The sequence below is a fragment of the Rattus norvegicus genome, chromosome 5, assembly GCF_021556685.1.
Source record: "Rattus norvegicus strain SHRSP/BbbUtx chromosome 5, alternate assembly SHRSP_T2T, whole genome shotgun sequence".
NCBI classification, from domain to species: domain Eukaryota; kingdom Metazoa; phylum Chordata; class Mammalia; order Rodentia; family Muridae; genus Rattus; species Rattus norvegicus.
Window position 1 is genome coordinate 146,090,004 of NC_141538.1, and position 20,696 is coordinate 146,110,699.

The following is a 20,696-nucleotide window of genomic DNA, read 5'->3' on the forward strand; positions in this document are numbered from 1 at the left end:
AAGCCCCGCCCATTAACCCTGGGTCTTCTCTAAAGCCCCTTCCTTTAGCCCTGGGCCTTCTCTATAGCTCCTCCCTTTAACTCTGTGCCTTCTCTATAGCTCTTCCCTTTAACCCTGGGCCTTCTCTATAGCCCCCTTCCCTTAACCCTGTGCCTTCTCTATAGCCCCTCCCTTTAACCCTGGGCCTTCTCTATAGCTCCTCCCTTTAACCCTGGGCCTTCTCTATATCTCCTCCCTTTAACCCTGTGCCTTCTCTATAGTTCCTCTCTTTTACCCTGGGCCTTCTCTATAGCCCCTCCCTTTAGCCCTGGGCCTTCTCTATAGCTCTTCCCTTTAACCCTGGGCCTTCTCTATAGCTGCTCTCTTTAACCCTGGGCCTTCTCTATAGCCCCTCCCTTTAGCCCTGGGCCTTCTCTATAGCCACTCCCCTTAACCCTGTTTCTTCTCCATAGCCCCTCCCTTTAACCCTGGGCCTTCTCTATAGCTCCTCCCTTTAACCCTGGGCCTTCTCTATAGTTCCTCTCTTTTACCCAGGGCCTTCTCTATAGCCCCTCCCTTTAGCCCTGGGCCTTCTCTATAGCTCTTCCCTTTAACCCTGGGCCTTCTCTATAGCTGCTCTCTTTAACCCTGGGCCTTCTCTATAGCCCCTCCCTTTAGCCCTGGGCCTTCTCTATAGCCACTCCCCTTAACCCTGTTTCTTCTCCATAGCCCCTCCCTTTAACCCTGGGCCTTCTCTATAGCTCCTCCCTTTAACCCTGGGCCTTCTCTATAGTTCCTCTCTTTTACCCAGGGCCTTCTCTATAGCCCCTCCCTTTAGCCCTGGGCCTTCTCTATAGCTCTTCCCTTTAACCCTGGGCCTTCTCTATAGCTCCTCTCTTTAACCCTGGGCCTTCTCTATAGCCCCTCCCTTTAACCCTGGGCCTTCTCTATAGCCACTCCCCTTAACCCTGTTTCTTTATAGCCCCTCCCTTTAACCCTGGGCCTTCTCTATAGCCCCTCCCTTTAACCCTGGGCCTTCTCAGAAGCTCCTCTCTTTAACCCTGGACCTTCTTCTCTTGCCCAAACTATAGGATTTCTCTCTGCCAGCTCCTCATTCTATACATTCCAAACTCATAGACTTCTGGGAGTCCAAGATATCATGTGGGTTTTTTGAAAGTTTGGCTCTTGGCAAGGAGCCAGCGCTATTTCCATCTTGTGTGGAAAATATAGAATTACCGTGAATTATATTGAAAAATTAGATTCATTCACTGCTGTGATAATTTATCTCCCAATCTGTCTCCGAGAGTTAGCAGCTGGTGAGAAAATAAAATGTAATTTGGGCAAAAAAAATCACTTTTAATCTATGTCTGGCAGGGAGAAAGGCTATTAAGTGAGCTTACTCTTTGCCAATCAGGTGGTTTTCTTTAGCACACCCTTAAATGAAATGTTGTGAGGAGGACTAATGGGTAGGTGCTGTCCTTGGATGGGCACAGAACACTGTTGGTGTGGAGTCAGGCCCTGCTTGCCATTCCAAGATTCCTCCCAAGGGTTCCTCTCTTGAAGTCTCGTTCCACTGGTTTCTGCAGAGAAGACATCCTTCCGAGCCCTGGAAGTTTCCACGAGGACTTCTGCCTGGATGAGCCAGCCCCTCATTTTCACCTTATCCACAGAAGGTCTGCAAGATGTTCCTCTCCCATTGCAAATGATGGCTATTTTTCTCACACAAGAGCATGTGCTCAGGTTCCCCAGAGGCATCCTGACATCAGAGTATGAATCAGAGCACTGAGCTATTCTGCTCTGCTAGTGTCAGGTCCAGAGCGCCTCACAGGGGTGAGTCAACCAGTCTCATCCTGGGTGCACAGCAGCAGCCTTTAGGTGTGGACCAAGCCACACTTGCATGCATCTCACAGTGTAAGGTCAGGCTTGACACCCTCCCTATGAGCAGTCGTGTCCCTCCTTAGCGAGACAGCACAAGGTTCTGGTGGTTCACTTGCTTCTAGAGGAATGGATTCCCTAGTGGGGAGATTGGAGGGGTTCATGGGGCAGACACCTGCTGCTTTCAGGTCTTCCTGCCTCAGAGTCCTGTATCCTCGATGGGGTTGAACCACCATCGAGAAAAATGTCCTAGCCTAGAAGCAGGAGCCTGACGTTATCGTAAAGTGTCAGTATACGTCCTGTGTGGAACAACATGTGAAGTCATTTATGTGAGTGGAAACGCATCTCGTTCAGTTCGGGAAGCTGGGAAATCTGCGCTCAAGGCGCCGCATCCCACAGAATCAATGACAAGATAGAGGAATGTATAACAAACCCATTCTCCTCCCACTTGACCCATTCCTTTGATGGCAGCATTGATCCACTAGCCAGGTCTCTGCCATAGGCAAAACCAGTGGAAATGAAGGGAGGTTTCTAAACAATGGAGAAAAACTGACTGGTCTGGATGGGGAAAGGGCTGACTACAGGCTAAAGACTGGATTGTGTCTCTTCCCTCACAGCTTTACTGGGTACCACCGCACACGTGCCTTCCTCTGCTCTTGGTATTAGAGAGACAGCAGAGAGAATAGAAAAGACAAGGTCCGGTTTCCGTGAAGATTATATCCCAGTTCAGGGAGACAGACAACTAACGGGTATTTCTAAGGAATGACGTGAGGTGCAATGAACACTGTGTGGACAGCCAGGACCCATCTACTGTGGTGAGGAAAGGCTTTCAGGGTAGGTGAGCTTTGAGCTAAAACAGAATGTCAAGGAACCACTTCCTGAGGACGAGGGAGTTGAGGTATCTGAACCTGAAGAAATTAGAGGGCCCAAGGTGAGGATGGGCCGTGAGCACATTAGGGCCAGAAGTGTCAGTGATGCCAAATCAGCCCCTGGAGGGCATAGGGAGAGCAGAAGCCATTACTTCCCTGCCCCGAGACACCCCCTAAAAAGCAACAGGTCACTGTTCTTGGACAAAGAGTCCCAAAAAGTATCCCCCCCCCAGCCTCCTCTAAACGACTCTCTCTACATCTAGTGTGTTGGCTGTCAATACAATATTTCTTCTTTTTATATGTAAATTTAACTTATGTGAACAAGGTCCACCTGAACCACTTAATCTCAGCCATACGTAACTGATTAGGAATTTCCAAACGGAGGAAACCAAACTTCTGGGAGTATGAAGGGACAAAAAGTAGCAACACGTGGGAAAGAAGCCGAGATTCAAAAATGAGGGGCCCACGGCAGACATTAAGAAGGTCCCTTGTCCAGAACTGAACTCTAAAGATACTTAAAGGGTAATTTTAGGTTATTAGTAACTGTCCTCTCAACCATAGCTGAAGTGGCCTTGCAGCAGTGAATCTGAAGCGGAAGCCCGCTCATAAAGGCACGGAGGGAGGGCAGCCTAGGACAGATGGGAATAGGAGACAAGGCAGGCACTGTGGGAGCCCAGGACGCATGCTGCTCTACACATGTGCCCACTGTGACCACCCAAACATCCCCGAGCCCATTGGTATCCTGTAGATAGGAAATTTAAAACAGCATCTCTCCCGAAAGCCTAAACAAGATAGCAATGTGTGAACGGCACTCAGCACAGTGTCAGCAGGATGCGTCCAGTAAACACACTGCAGTACTCCCCACCAGAGCTCACTACAATGGAACTTGGCCGCTGCCTTGTTTGCTTATTGCTGACATGATAAACACTGTGACCAAAAAAAACCTTGGGGAAGAAAGGGTTTAGTTCTTCTTATAAAAACATGCAGCGCATCGCAAAGGGAAGTCAAGGTAAGAACCAAGGGACAGGAACTGGAGCAGAGGCCATGGAGGATCAATGCTTACTGGCTTTCTCCTATGGCTTGCCTTCCATCTTGCTTTTTGAGACAGGGCCTCTTGCTTTTGTCTGGGACTTAATGACCCAGCTGTACTGTCTGGCCAGTGAGCTCCAGGCATGGTGTCTGACTGTCTCTACTTCTCCAGCGCCATGATTACCAGTGGCCACCTCCATGTCTGGCATTTTCATGTAGGTTCCGGGGATCAAGGTCAGGTCTCCACGTGAGCAAGGCAAGTTCTTTATAGACTGAGTGATCTTCTCGGTCCACATAGAGAAAGCTCAACAAAAAACAAACAAACAAACAAACAAACAAGCAAGCAACACAACGAAAATCCAGATAACAAACCGAAAACATTTTGGTGAAAATTACGAACGTCAAGGACAAGGAGCAAAGATTCCCCAAAGGACAAAGGAAAGAAATTTTTCTTCCTTTGTATCACAGTCAGACCAACTTAGATCCCACAATGTGTCAGACAAGAAGGGACGACAAAAAGAACGATGTAGAATTGCAGCTGCTGCTGGAGATCAGTGTCCCAGTGTGTAGGCGGTGGAAAGCTTTGCCCAGATGTAAAAGAGGCTCAGACCACACTGCCCATGAGCTCTCGCTAAGCAAAACAAACAACAGCTGAACACAAAGACTAGCAAGCACCTAAGGGAGAAGATCTCATATGGGAGCTTGGACAGTGATGGCCATGAGACAGAGAACTGTAGGATAAGCCGTGAGATGGAGCTCAAGAGAAATGGTTGTCTCCAGCAGGGTTTCATAAGATCTGACTGATTTTTTTCAATGCCTTGAATAAATTATTTTAACCTAGATTCGACATCCTCTAATTTCTCCTGTTTTAAAACTGAGAAATGGGAGTAACAAGGAGAGGCACAAAGAGCTGGGTGTGTTGCGACACAAATGTCGCCCAGCCCACGGGAAGTGCAGGAGGGGTATGAGAAGTTAAAAGGGCCATCTTCAGCTGGATAGTGAGTTTAGGGTAGCCTGGGCTACATGAAACCCTGCTTCGAAAACACCAAACAATGACCACGAAATGATTCAGTTGATTTCTCTTCTTAATAATTATTGGTGAAGACTACTTTTCTAATATGTGTTAAGGAGAGTACGGTCCTTTTAAAAAAAAATTAAAAGCAACATCCTAGCACAAAACAGGCCATAAACTTGAAATTCTTCAGGTTAAAAACAACAGCAAACGCATTTCCATAGAGCCAAGATAATAAAAACAGAATCAATACAGGTAAGCGTAAAATAAAAAAAATACAACCTTTCGGTAGAACACAGGAGAGTGGCTCTAGATGAAAGAGCTTTAACTGTCAGTGTGTCACAGCCTAGAGTCGTCTGAGAAAAGAGTCTCAAGAGAGGGCGTTCGTAGATCAGATCGGCCTGTGGGTATGTCTGTGGGGGATTGTCTAGATTGTCGATGGATAGAGGAGGGTACAGCCCACTGTGGGTGGTACAATTTCCTAGGCAGATCTTGGCTTTCATAAGAAAGCTAGTGAGGCATGAGCTTGTAAGTGATCCAGCCCCATGGGTTGTGGCTCAAATTCTTGCTTGAGTTTCTGCCCTGGCTTCCCTCGATGATGAACTATGGCCTGCCAGTGTAAGCTGGGTGGACCCTTTCCTCCCCTAAGCTGCTGGTGGTCAGAGTGCTTCATCACCGCAACAGAATGAAATCAGACTAATAAGCTAGGCTCCCTTGTCAAAATTAAAAGACTCCCACTTATACCACAGACTGAAATCCATCCAAGTTCATAGCACAAGGAAAGTTAAAACTCCGAAGCATAAAAGAAAGGGAATTAATGTGGAAATACACCGTGTTCCTTATGGGAAGTCTCAACACTTTAAAGATTCAATTTATTCCTAATTAATTCATAAATAAAATATAATTCTACTAAAAATTCAAATTGAATCTTTAAAACCTTGGCAAAATGAATTTTAAGTTGCACTGGAAAAATAAACATGGGGAAAATCAAAATCAAAACTGAAGCAGGAGAATAAAGGGGCATTCTCTTTTTTTGATATTAAAGGTATTTTAAACATTCATCAATTATGAAAGCATAGACTGGGTAATCATGAAGTTATTACTTTGGTTCACTAGGAATGCCCAGAAGAAGCCTGTATGAAAATTCATTTTTTGGGGTTTTTTTTTTTTTTTTGGACATTGGGCAAATAATCGTGCTGAAGTAACTTGCTAATTATTAAGTATTAATAAAATCAAATTGCTACATCATAGTGCATACATAAAGGAAGATGGGAGAGATTAAACTGTTAAACTGGAAAGCCACAAAATAACAGAAATTAAATACAAATAGAACAAAACTGAAGTCTTATCTCTGTCTGGGTGGAAGGGGGACTTCTAAGCCCAAAACCCCAATGATTAAGCATCAAAGGCAAAAGAGTAAGGTAGAAACCATAACAGAAAACATAGAATTAGACTATGAATGTGGCAGACCACAGACCTTACCGCACCACATTAGAGGTCCCATTCTCAGCCTAAAACCCAGCGCATATCCCCAAGTCTGCCAAAATGAGAGCAAAGATGTAGTCCGCCATTCCAGGAACGTCCTTGAATCCACTAACTTTTTTTTTTTTTTTTTTGGCTTCTGAAGTTGTGCTTCTTGCTAACAAAGGTGTGCCAACCAGGATATGGTGTTTTGTGCACAAAAGACCTTGAACTGGATGGGCTCAGGTCTGCATGATGTGGACAAGTTCCCTAGGCAGCCACTGGCCAGCAATAAAGACTTCTCTCATTTTGGCTTTAAGAGTGTCTGTCTGTGTGGTGGTCTCTAGTGGGCTTACCTCATACTATATAAATTACTAGCAACTAATTTCTTCAATGAAAGGTTCATAATCAATTTTGAAGGAGAAGAAACAAAACCAGAAACTGCTACACACAAATACACACTCATACACACACATTTACATACACAAACACATACGTGTACACACCTGCACGTACACAGGCACATATATCATATACATGTAAATGTATACACTGCTAAGGCCAGACCATAGAGAATTTAAAAGTTAGCAAAAATTTTAAAAATAGAATTAGTTTTCTTTAAAAAAAAAGCAAAATGCATAAACAGAAGAATTGTAAAGAAAATACCCAATTAAGGTGTGGTGGTTCATGCCTGTTGCCTAACACTGGGGAGACAAGGCGGGTGGATCCCTACTTGTTCACCAGTAGCTAAACCTACTGAAGAAGTTTCAGCCAGTGAGAGACCCTATCTTTTTTTTTAATTTAACCTTTTTACTTATTCACTTTGTGTCCTGGTCCTGGTCACCCCCTCCCACAATCCTTCCCCTCTTTCCTCTCTCCTGCTTCTCTGAGCAGGTGGGGCACCCTGGGTGTCCCCTACTCTGGCACTTCAAGTCTCAGCAAGACTAGGCCTTCCTCCCCTATTGAGGTCAGACAAGGCAACCCAGCTAGAAGGACACATCCCAGTACAGGCAACAGCTTTTGGGATAGCCCCCCAGTCCAGTTGCTCAGGACCCACATGAAGACCAAGCTGCCCATTTGCTGCATATGTGTGGAGTGGCCTATGTCCAACCTGTGTATGTGCTTTGGTTAATGGTTCAGACTCTGAGAGACCCAAGGGTCCAGGTTAGTTGAGTCTGTTGGTCTTCCTGTGGAGTGCCTATCCCCTTTGAGGCCCATTCCCTATCTTAAAACAAGGTGAATGGCACCTAAGGATGGAGACTCAAGGTTGACTCCAATCCCCAATGCAAGTATGCACGTGTGCAAACACATAATCATGTGCACACAGAGACCTAAAAATGACCACATTATCAAAGATATTAAAACATAAATAAATGCCTCTCAGGTGGAAAAAAAACTAAAATGTACATCATTACTAAGAGAGGGTCTAAAACCCAAGCATGTCTACACCAAAACCCTTAAATATGCTCCAACTTGCTAGAGATGTGCCATTCCTAAGAATGCATTCCAGAGTCCCCTGAGATCTCACCACCAGCTTTTTCTAATCATTCAACATCAGTAATGATAATGGGCCAATCTAATGTTGAAGCCATACCAGGCGCCATACCAAGCCATTCACACACATTATCCCATTTTGCCCTCTAACAGTCATGCGAGATACCTCCCTCCCATCATCATCTCCACTTTACAGACAGGGAGATCGAGGATTTAAACAATCCCAGGCCCCAGCAGAGGAAGGCGAGTTGACACGCCACAGGATAGAGGTAATAGGAACACTACAATGTGCATTTCTCAGGAAATATGGAGAGACATCCCTCTCTGTTCATTTGTAAATGTGAGTGTTATCAAGGTGTCACATCAGTGGCTGTACAGTGGCAGAAATATGGTATGCATCCATCTTTCTGGAGGTAGAGAAAGGAAGGGGAGAAGAGAGAATGCACGGGGAGGGATCATGCTGTCAGTGGTTTTCTCACGCTGGGATACGCAGTTCAGCAGTCCAGCCTGTGCCTTCAGTCCTTCCCAAGACACAAAGCACTGACTTTTGTACATTACAGAATGATGGTAACCTTCATTCCCTTCTCTTTACAGCATTTGTCTTCATATGTTCTTCGATGAGTACACATCTTCAGAATCAAGTGGAATTTTATTTTAAAAGGGGGAACATAATTGATGTCACTTTCAATCTCATAGAGCAATGGGATTGTTCTCAGACCATAGCCCAGCCCTGAAGGTGGACCCAAGGTTGCTGGGGTCACCAACGTTCTCCGGTTTTCCTCATCCCGGAAAACAAACCAGACCTGTTTATCTAGCTTGGTATAACTCTACTCTGGTGTCTAGGGAGACTCTAATGCTGTTGACTCACTAAGTCCACCCTCTGGCAAATGCTTTGTTCTGAGGCTGAGGCCCCGCTGTGTTCCCTGTGAAATCAACACATCTTGGTGCTCTTACTTGCATACTGATGTCTGAGAGCCTCCTCAGCTCCATGCTGGCCAGAAGGACAGCAGCCGACTGCAGAGCTCGCTCATGATCGCTAATAATGAAAACACCCACTTCTCTATGTGACTCTTCGAAGCAAGGTGAGAGGGGCTGGAGAGGGAGATTTACGCACACAGTGGGATGTCTGGGTATTCAATAAACTGGCTGGTGTGAAGATGGAGTCACCACACTGACCATCGCTCCCAAGGCTGTGGGCCTCGGGAGCCCTCCCTGAAGGATCTGTGGAAGACTCTGGGTCAAATCATCTTTCCAATGAGTGGGGCAAAGGAGTACAGAAAAGTACCTGGGTGGCTTATTTCTCTCTGACCTTTCCACTACTTCTTTTCAATGTATGTTTAGTGCGCCTGGAACCATGGAGAGAGTTTAGCGGTCAAAGGACAACTTGGTGAAGTCAATGATCGCCTTCTACCTTTACTTGGATTCTCGGATCTAACTCAGGTCCTTGGGCAAGCGCTTTACTTGCTGAGCCTTCTTCTCAGCCCTCATCAATTCTTCCTGCAAAACGGTGGTGGTGGAGGAGGAGGAGGAGGAGGAGGAGGAGGAGGAGGAGGAGGAGGAGGAGGAGAAGGAGAAGGAGAACGAGCAGAAGGAGGAGCAGAAGGAGAAGGAGAAGGAAGAAGAAGAAAAGAAGAAGAAAGAAGAAGAAGAAGAAGAAGAAGAAGAAGAAGAAGAAGAAGAAGAAGAAGAAGAAGAAAGAAGAAGAAGAAGAAGAAGAAGGAAGAAGAAGAAGAAGAAGAAGAAGAAGAAGAAGAAGAAGAAGAAAAGAAGAAGAAAGAAGAAGAAGAAGAAGAAGAAGAAAGAAGAAGAAGGAAGAAGAAGAAGAAGAAGAAGAAGAAGAAGAAGAAGAAGAAGAAGAAGAAGAAGAAGAAGAAGAAGAAGAAGAAGATCCAGTAGAAGTCAAAAGTTCATGCAAGTTTCTCAGCACTTGGGAGGTTGAAGCAGGAAGATTGCTGTGAGCTCCAGACTAGTATGGGCTCTATAGTGAGTCCCAGGGAAGCATTGGTTTCCAATAAGAAGTTGCTCCAAAAAAGCCAAAAAGAAGAAAGAGGAAGAGGGGAGCAAAGGTAGGAAGAGAAGAAGAGGGAGGGGAAATAGAAGAGGAAAGGGGAAAGAAGAAGAGATTAGAGGAAGACAAGGTGATAGAGGAGATGAGAGAAAGAGGAAGGGACAGAGAGAGAAGATGAAAGATGAGGAGAATTCATCACTGAACCTGCCAGTCCTGAGGACACAGGGCTGAGCAAAGCAGGCGATGTCCCTGCTTGAAGGGACAATCCCTGCTGGATTTAAATATTCCAAAACCATATAAATATAGACACTAACAAGCCAACAGGCAATTTAAAGGTTCTCAGTGCTCAATAGAAACTGGCTGATAAGGTGGGTGTGTCAAGGGCCAGGTTCCACCCTGAGTGACAGTGGAGCTGAAGTGTAAGTGAGGTGGAAAGGTCACCTCTCTGCCCTGTACATGACTTCCCCATTTCCCTTAGGGTCATACCGACCACAAAGGTCACCTTAGCAAGTCTTCCGTGGAGTGATTAGCCACTGTCACCTGCCCCAAGCAGATCCCCGATCACCAGACAGCTTTCCACTAGGCTGCAAGGCCCATGGGAGAGTTAGGTGTTGTGTCCTGTGGTCAGTCTATAGCCAGCCAAAGAGTCCTAGTTGTTCCAGATGCCTCCACTGTTGCTCGCTGGATGGATTCACTTGAATTTCCCAAGGAAGTCTTGTCTCCAAGTTTGTTTCTTTTATTTTCTCCTAAGCTTCCTACGGTCCCTGCCTGAATCAGCCACACACCAGCATTTGTGTCTTTAAGTGCCGCCACTTAAAGGTTGTGGAGGGTTGTGCTGGGTACAAAGGCCAAGAGGGTGATGAGTGGAAGTCAAATCCTAACTGGGTCATCTATCAGAGAAGGGGTTCCTTCTCCAGCTCCCAGCCTCATGCTCTAGGCTGTATTTGCTCAGCAGTGCACTACTCATTTGCCCGAAGGTGCTCTCTGCTTGCCGCAGCTCCCATTTCAGCTTACGGTGTGAACGTCCCAGCTTACAATGTGAATGTCCCAGCATACCTTTGTACTCTAAGTCATCCGGTGAGCTCTCCCTCTCCCTATGCCTTCTGCATCCCTCACAGTGGTGACTTTTCTTATTGTGTCCAAGTACCTGAAAAGCACTGACTTAAAGGAGGAAAGATTTCTATTGGCTCACAGTTTGGAAGGCACACAGTCTACCATAGTAGCAGATAGATCCGTGGGGCAAGGAGTGTGGAACCTGGAACTCTTCCTACTATGCCTTGTTGGAGTAAGGAGCAGAGAGCAGATAGGGGTGAGGCTGACCTGTAACAAACAGCTCAGGGCCCACCTTCAATGACACACTTCCTCCAGTAAGACCACTGCGCTCTCTCTCTCTCTCTCTCTCTCTCTCTCTCTCTCTCTCTCTCTCTTTCTTTCTCTCTTCCTCTCTCTCTCTCTCTCTCTCTCTCTCTCTGTCTCTCTCGGAGTGGAAGGCTATAAATGAGTGACAGATCAGTGATAGATGGTATGGTAGCTGGGTAAATCAGAGTAATGGATGGATGGGTGGACAGACGAGAGACAGACGGACTATCACACACGTGTTTGCCAATATACAAAGTATCTCTTCAGAGTTACTAGTGGGAACCCATGACAGCAGCTGCCCTAAGGGAATGTGAGGCAGCTGAGTGAAGAGTTTCCCATACCTGCTTGGGATACCATCTATTAAAAACTATAAGCAAGTGTCATCTTCAAGTGAAACTATGGAGAGATACCAGTATCCATCCACTGAGTGTCACTTGTTCCCGTCTGTGGCCTTTTCTGTTCCTGTCATCCTACAGAAGATCATATAATTGTTTTCTATCATATAGGCATGCAAAAGGAAGTGCAACTAAATGGAGTAGCCCGCCCAAGGTAAACAATGAAAGATAAAGCACTTTAATGAGAACATGCTGTCAAGGCCGTGCCCCTGACCACTAGGCTATATTGTTCTTCTGCCTCTAATCCTGGATTTATCCTGGGGAGGCATTGCTCCACTTTTTGGCCCTTGTAGAATTCTTGTAATTTCAGATATAAACAGTGCCATCTTGCCCCCTAGCCAATAGAGCAAGCATTCCAGGCATAGCTCTGCCCACGTGTAGACACATGAATGAATGAATTGGTTAATCAAGCCAATAATGGAGTCATTCCTCCATTCGCACAAATAATTCTAACAGCCAAGGTCTGCTAGGTGAGAGTGGCAGGGAAATGCACTTTGGGAGTCCAGAAGACCATGAGATGAGGAGAAGGCCAGTGTGACCAGAGCCCTGTGTGATAAAGAGATGACCAGAGCTGTCCTCAGACAGGCAGGGCTCAGCTCTTGTAAGCCTTCACAGAGGGTGTGGAATGTGTCTAAGAGCCTTTGTGAGCCACAGAAGAGAGCTAGCAGTGACGTGAGGAGCTGCCGGCTGGACACTGCATCACGTGCAAGTAGTTTCTAGTCCTGTGACATCCTGTCCTGCAGTCAGTAGCAGGAAAGTGTGGCTCTGTACCTGCAAAGGGTTCAGATCCTTCACTGTCACCTCATCCAGTGGCTCCGGGCCTCTGTCCCATCTTCCATGCCTATCAGCCAGGACCAGGGATTTTGCTCCAGCTGGGGCTTAGCCAGCAGCTGGCCTTTCAGACTGTGGCCTCAGGCCCAGGGATTCTGAGTCATGGAGACTGCATCAGAGAGGCACAGAGCCTGGGTGACATTTGCAGCCCACACAGATGCATTAACACCCCCACAGTCTCCAAAACCCACAGGGCCAGCCAGACTTTGGCTGAGGTCATGAAGGCAAAGAAAATTGGAGCACATGGCCCCTCGGGGCAGAGACAGAAGTAATAAAGCCCGTTGAGCACCAAAATGCCCATTATCATCGAGCATTGTGCTGGCCTCAACTCTGGACCTAGACTCAAGCTCTGCCCAAGGCTACCCAGCCAGAGTCCAACTAACATTTTTGCAATGATTATGTGGGACTCAGGAAGATTTGATACTTGCAGAACTTTGAAGGATGAATAGGACTTTGGGGAAATAATGAGCAGAGAAAGAACATTCTAGAAACAAAGCCAAACCCTACTGTGAAGATCTTGAGAGTTAGAGTGCTAAGCCTAGAAGCACATTCTGCCACTTACTAGCTTTGTGACCCGGGACACATTACTTACCATCTCCAAGCTCCACTTCTCTTGTCTGCTAACAAAACAAACCACAATATCCCTGACAGGACTGGAATGGATACTGCAAAACTTCACATAAGAAGGAAAGTGCAGCCCACAGTGAGGACTGTAGATGGCTGAGCTGTAATTGTCTTGTTGTCTTTACTGCTGGCATTGTCTTCTATTTTGGACCAAGTGAAGAAGATGAAAGAGGACACACACACACACACACACACACACACACACACATATACACACATACACACACACATACACACACACATACACACACACATACACACACATACACACACATATACACACACACGTGCACACACACATACACACACTACATACACATACACACACACATACACACACATACACACACACACACATACACACACATACACACACATACACACACATACACACATACACACACATACATACACATACACACAGACACGTGCACGCACACACATACACACACATAATACACATACACACACATACACACACATACACACATGTACACACATACACACACATACACACACATACACATACACACACATACACACACATACACACACGTGCACGCACACACATACACACACATACACACACATACACACACATACACACATACACACACACACACACACACGTGCACACAACGCATGTACACCCAAACAAACCCGACACCGAATGGAAACTATGGGCCCGTGAGATTAAAACACCTCTCTTCCCAGGGGAATTCTCATCAGCAGAAAACCAGAACCACAGCTAAGGAGCATTTACATATGACCATATCCCAGAACGATGGAAAGGAAGATCTTTCTGGGCCAGAGTCCCAGGTTCTGGTCCCTACTCTGGCCATTGATCAAGTCTTGAGTGAGAAAGATCAGAGGGCCTCAGTGGAGTGGGGTGGGACGTGGAGGGACTCTGGGGGAAGATGAAGTGATTAGGACCCACCTAAATGGAAGAGGTAGTCACTGAAGGACAACAGGAAACAGAAGGGCAGGATGGATGTGGGGTCATATTGGCAGATGAGTCGCTGGGCATCACTGGCTAGAATGCCCATAGGGGTAGGAGGTCTGGCCTGTGGAGCTACAACCCTAGTGGGAAGCACTTGTCAATGACAATCTGGATACCATGACCTTGGCTGAGTGTGCTTGGTGGTTCATCATGTGAGCAGAACTCTGGGTGAAGAACGACGCCAATTTCTTTCTTTGTTCACACTCTTTCTTCTAATCCCTGCTCTACCATGTTACTCGTTTAGAATACATTTCTCTGGCCAATTCTTAACTCTTCAAACTTGTCTCACTTCCATAGTGACACATCCTGTGGCAATTTACTATGTGAGCTTCGGGCTTGTTGAAGAAAGGCAATCTATTATTTCTCAGCTTCAATATGGGGCGCAGACAGTGCAAGCTCCTCCTGTTTCTGTCTCAGCATTGCTCTTCTTCCCTCCCCCTCCCCTCGCTGCCCTTGACTCCTTGGGGATAAAGCAGGAAGAGGGAAAGGCCGGCCCAGATGGTGTAAATTTTCTTGGCTTGAGTGACACCCAATGCCAACTCAAGGGTCCTTGGGAAATTCCTTGTGAAGATTGCTCCAGGAGCCGTTTTCTCTGGGATACAACCTGACTCATGGGAAGTGGTTTCCACTGCACTGCCCTTGGTCACCAAAACTGTAACTAGTCCGAGTAGCAGCCCAGTCTCTCTCTTTCTTATTGACATATCTGTCAAGACTTGGTTTCTTGGTGGGTGAGACACCAGAATGTTGTCTCCCTGGGTTCCAAGGTCAAGCTTTTCAGAGGCGCTTCCAAGTCTCACCCCACTTGACTTAAAATGACTACAACCCATGATGAGGACACGGATGCTCTGTCAGTCTTTCTAACGACCGACCTCCAGCTCTCACGCTCCAACACTTCAAACTTGTGGTAGTCAAGAAACTAAAATCCTTATGTTGATTGGAGGGCACCCCTTCCTATGTGCCAGTCCTACGTAGGAAGATAAAATGCCACCTGCCATCTCTGGATTGAGAACTCCTAAGCACAGGGACTGTGTCTGGTCTGCACTTCAGTTCCAGTGGACAGAAAAATGGCCTCCAAACTGTTGGCATCTTAATTCACTGAATCTGGAGCTGTTAAGTTACATTACAAAGGAGAGCTAAGTGTGCAGATGAAACTAGGAATATTAAGAGGAGGTTGTCATGGATTTTGTGGGCAGGCTAATACTGTCACCAGAGTTCTTAGGAGTGGTTGAGAGAGACAGATCAGTGTCAAAGAGATCTGAAGATGTTCTGGTTCTGAAAACTGGAAATGACCACAAGCTAAGGGTTGCAGACCAGAGGCAAGGATGTGCAGACTGTTCTTTAGAACCTTCCAGAAAGAAGCGAAGTGCTATCAACTCTTGATTCTAGATCATGAGGACTCTGGAATTCTGAGCTGCAATATTATAAGAAAATAAAATGAGTATGGTGTGTGGGGAGGGGGTAGTGGTGTGTGTGTGTGTGTGTGTGTTTGTTTGTTTGTTTGTTATAGATGTACGAGTGAGGGTGTATGTGGGGAATGTGTGTGTGTATATAGTGTATATGTGTGAGTGTGGATATGTATGTGCTTTATATGTATGAGTGTGCATGCACATGTGTATGTAGTGTATGTATGAGTGTGTGTGTGTATGTGTGTGTGTGTGTGTGTTGGATATGTGGGTGAGTATGGTGTAGGTGTATGAGTATGTATGTATGTATGTATGTATGTATGTATGTATGTATGTGGTGTTTTTGTGTGAAGGAGGGGTAGGTGTGGTATATATGTGGGGATCTATGTGGGTGTGCAAGCCCTGGAAAGTGGCCTGAGGTTGATGTCAAGTGTCTTTCTCAATTGTTCTCCACACTAGCTTTTGAAGCAGGATCTCTCACTAAACCTGGAACTTTCTGATTACTCAAGGTTGGCCACCAAGCCTTAGGGATTGTCTGGCCTCTGCCTCTGGTGCAGGAATTACAGGCACCTGCTACTGTGCCCAGCTTTTTATATGGGTGCTAGGGATCTGCGCTCAGATCATTGTGCTTACCCAGCACCATATTTCACCCTCTGAGCACTCCTCCCCCCTCAAAGCCCTAGGTGCTGTTTGATTTGTGGTGACTTATTAGAGCAGCCATCAAAAGCTAGCACGGTTGATTCTCAGAGAATGTTGGTTGAATCGTGACGCTACATTGGTTAGAAAGTTACTTAAGGAGAATGGGATCTGAGGAGTAGCAAGTCTACAATTTGAAAGGCTCTGGGAAGTGCTGAAGAGCCCTGTCTACTGCAGTGATGGGACATTTCAGTCAGCCACACAGAGGAGTCTCCCTTGGAAAGCATTGGCCACCAGTGTCAACATCTGGTCTTTAAGTTCCTTTCTTCTTTACTTTCCTGTAGACCAATCCTTTCTGTGATTTTTATAGTGTTTAAAAATAAGGACACCTGATGATGAGTTTGGTTCTTGCAAATATAGATTGGTGTGTTTTTATATGTATATATTTATTTATCTATACACATATTTTAAAAAGTTAGCTCTCATCTGACCCTTACTTTTTGATCATCAAACAACCTCTATTGTTCTATCTCTTTACATATTCTATGCCCAGGCAACAGCACATATTTCCATACATGTGTTCCTGCGTGCATGCGAACACACACACACACACACACACACACACACATTATTTGCTGTAAAATAAACTACTCTGTAAATATTGTTCTACGTGCTTTGTTCATGTAACAATATAACCTGAATGCCTTCTGTTTCTGCCTGTAAGTAGGCTTGATTCTTTCTAAGAGTGCATCGTAGTTTAGCCGTGCTGTACGTAGATGTGCTACAATCCAGCAGGCTTTGAGAATGAATCTCTTTATCTTAAGGCAGCACACTCGCAGGCATTTTAGGACTTCCAAAGACCCTGCACACTCATTTTAGAGTTATGACCCCATATCACATCAAACACATTTAAATAGCCCACATTCCACATCAAATATACGTCTTTAGTGTAAAAATTGAGAGAATCTTTTTTTATGATTTTGCTTTTGAAATAACTTGGCTCTAGGTAACTTATTTAATCCATGATTGACTACAGTAATCATCTCATGAGCTTGGGAATTCTCTCAAAGGGAGATGATTGAACCCGCAAATAGTCTTTAAGTGTGCTGACGTTTTTTATGACTACTAAACTTAGCAGCCAATGGATGTGACAGACCGCTGTGCTTTGTAGACAGCAGAGGAAACACCAGAACTTTCCATTTCATGTCGTTCCTTTATTTTATGTGCTTAAACATCATTAATTTTATTTCCTTCCTCCCCTTTTGCCTTTCTCTCTCCTTCCCTCTCTCCCTTTCTCCCCTCCCTTCCTCCCTTCCCCCTTTCCTCTCCCTCCCATCTCTTCCTTCCTTCCACATTCCACCCCCACCCTCCCTCTCTCTCTTCCTCTCCCTCCCTCCCTCCCTTCCTCCCTCCCTCCCTCTCCCCATTCCCCTCTCTCCCTCCATTCCTTCATTTTACTTCTTCCTTCCCTTCCTCTCTTCCTGACAGGGTCTTTTATGCCCGCCCTTGCTCTGAATTATGACATGGAGACCTTGATATTTATTCTAAGCTTCAGATATCATAGCTGAACAGATTCTGAGCTATTCTAGCCCAACAATGCTGGCCTTAGGCGACTTCCCAGCCACCTTGTGTCCCACCTGAGACCCTCTGTCTTTCTCTGGGCACGGAAGTCCCGCCTTCACCTCTCCCACCCAGCTATAGGCTGTTCAGCCCTTTAGTTTAACCAATCAGAAAGTGATCGAGTATAATGTTTTACAAAATACTGAGTCAGGAGAAGCCTCTATTTAAAGACAATACCCAAGTCCAGGCTGCAAACGGATCTACGGGTATAGAGGTTGGCATTTAATGCACAGTGCACAAAAGAATTTCCCAACATCGAGTAGCCCAGGCTGCCCTCAAAGATAGGTAGCTGAGGATGACTTTGAACTTCTGATCCTCTTGCATTTACTTACGTCAAGTGCTGAGATTACAGATAAGTGCCACCATAACTGGTTTGTGGGATATTAGCAATCAAACCTAGGGCTTAAATGCTAGGTGCATATTCTATCACTGAGCTACAGCCCAGTCTGTTTGGGTTTTTGTTTGTTTGTTTGTTTGTTTGTTTGTTTGTTTTGCACCAGGTTCCATGTAGCCCAGACTGGCCTTGAACACCCGATTCTCCTCCATTTACCTCACAAATGCTAGATCTCAGGTGTGCACAGCCACACCTGGTTTGATGTGGTGATCACAGGTGTGCATTGCCACACCAGGTTGATGTGACGCTTGGTGATTGAGCCCACACTTTTCTTTTTCAGACTTCCTGTTTGTCTTAGTGCCTGTGAAGTTTCTCCTCCTTGCAGATGAGTCTCAAGGGGTTAAAGGCTCTGCTCAAACTTGCCCTGTCCAGAAGCCTGGGTTAACCCTTGAATGAGTGAGTGAGTGAGTGGGAGTCAGTGAGTAGTCAGTGCCTACCTAGGGCTGGTGTAGGTAGGATGCTCAGCGGAATTCCCGGGATGGGTATTTCCCAAGGTGATGTAGGGGCCAAGGGCAGGATGTGGCACTGGATGGGTCCTGGAGGAGCTGGAGTCACAGCTAAGGGACAGTGCTCAGGGATGGTCTTTTATTCCAGAAATGAGCAGGGGCAGGACCATGCTGTCCTCCAACTCCTCATTCACAGGTCCGAGAGCATCTCTCAGGAGCCCTGCTTTCTCTACGCGTCAGCAGGGGGTCTCCCTACTTGCCTCCCAAGGGTGGTCATGCCCGTAGGTTTCTCCAGCTCCACCCTTCTGTTCTGTGACTATGAGACGGAGCTGGCAGACGCACGGGCTCAGAGCTGATGAATGGGCCAATGACGGTCTCCATCAGGAGGGAAACGTCCCCCGTCTGCATTGCTACATGTGGAAATGTCCCTCTTATCAGAGCGCTAAGTGCTCAGAAGGGAAGGGAACATAATGACAGAGACAATTTGGCATCCCATTTAATTTCCTCACCAAAAAAATTAACATTTTTGAAAAGATTAACTTTCTCTGTGGCAATTCTTCTCCAGCGTGAGCACTCGCTGGATGATGGGCTATTCCAAACGCTGGTGATCATGAAGAGGAGGCTTCTACCGCGTGGGGCACTGTTATGGCTGTGAGCGAAATCACTGGGGAGCGGGGAGGATTTCAGGTCCCACAAGCAGCTATTATCTTTGAGGAGTCCCCGTGGATCAGAACACAGTTTCCATGGCTCAGTAATGCACACAGCCAGGAACCTGGGCAGAAACACAGGTGAAAGCACTGGGCTTAGGAGAGAGCTGAGATCCTGTCTGGCCAAGAAACACAGCAGTCAAAGTAAACAGAGATGCACAAGCCTGTATTCTTTTGTCTTCCAGCCCAGGGAAGGATGGAGCTCATGATTCAGGTGCCTGTGGCATTTTCTAAGTTCAGGCTTAACATAACATGGACCACTGTGCTCTTGTTTTTCAAGGCAGATATCCACCCACACCCATCCTCTTCCTTCGCCACCCTCCATCACTGTGAATGGCTTCTGCCACTAGCCAGGGTGAGCGTGTCAGTCCTTCTGAAGATGTACTTGATGTGGCTTTTGTGACTGTCCTAAGGAAAGGACCAGCATGTTTATAAGTTGTCAGCCCTTCTCTCAGTCTCTGGATGAAAGCATCCCTTGAACAGTGGCCAGGAATTGGGCAGAAACCATGTGCATTTTACAGAGGAGCGTGGTAGTGTCACGGTGCACGGACAAGAAACGCAATCTTACCATCCCTACCATGCTGTGGTGCTTAATCTTGTTGATTCCTGACAGAGATTGCTACTGCCTGATACCAAGGTTCTAAAGTTTCCCTCTCCGTGCAGGGGAGACTGTCGAGCCTTTCCTCTACTTTCATTTCTCTTCTTTTTTTTTTTTTTTGGTTCTTTTTTTCGGAGCTGGGGACCGAACCCAGGGCCTTGCGCTTCCTAGGTAAGCGCTCTACCACTGAGCTAAATCCCCAGCCCCTCATTTCTCTTCTTTTCTATTCTGTTCCATTCCGTTCCTATTCTGCCGTCCTATTTCATTCGTTTAGTATAAAAGATCCCTGACTTCTAGCAAGACATACTGCTACCTGGATGAAAGACTGTTTTCTTAGCTTCTCTTGCAGCTATGAGCATCTGGGAAAGAAGATTACTCCTGAGACTTGGGCTGGAATATTACATAAGACTTCAGAGAGATCTTCTTAAAACAGCAAAGGTGCATGGTTTTCTTTCCCTCCCTCCTCACTCCATCCAGAATGCAGCCCATGCGGTGCTTGGAGTCTCAGAGGTCAGCATCAGCCCTGAGATGACGATAAGGAAAGTCTGCGGTGACGGTGAAAGAGCCTTCCTCTCCTGAGGAGGCCCTGGAATAGCCATTACTGTTCCGTGAGTTTTTTCTTCCTTGAGTTGGAACCCCATTTTACGCTAAGATGTCTTGGAACTGACTAGCCTCAAACCCAAGATGATCCTGCCTCTGTGTCCCAAGATTACAGGTATGAGCCACCTTGAGTCCACCCACAGCATCTAAGGCCACATCTGTTTAGGATCTTACATCACAGGTGGTTGAAGCTTCTGCTCAGAGACGTCTGTTGCTGAGCACCTTGCCTCTAAAGCATCTAGACTTGATATGCCAGCAGCTATCTGAAGTCTCCCTCACTCTCCATGGAAGATTTTAGAGCCTACCATTGTGTCTGTCTTCTGGGCAGAAGCTCCTGGGAACTGAGTAGTGAGTCA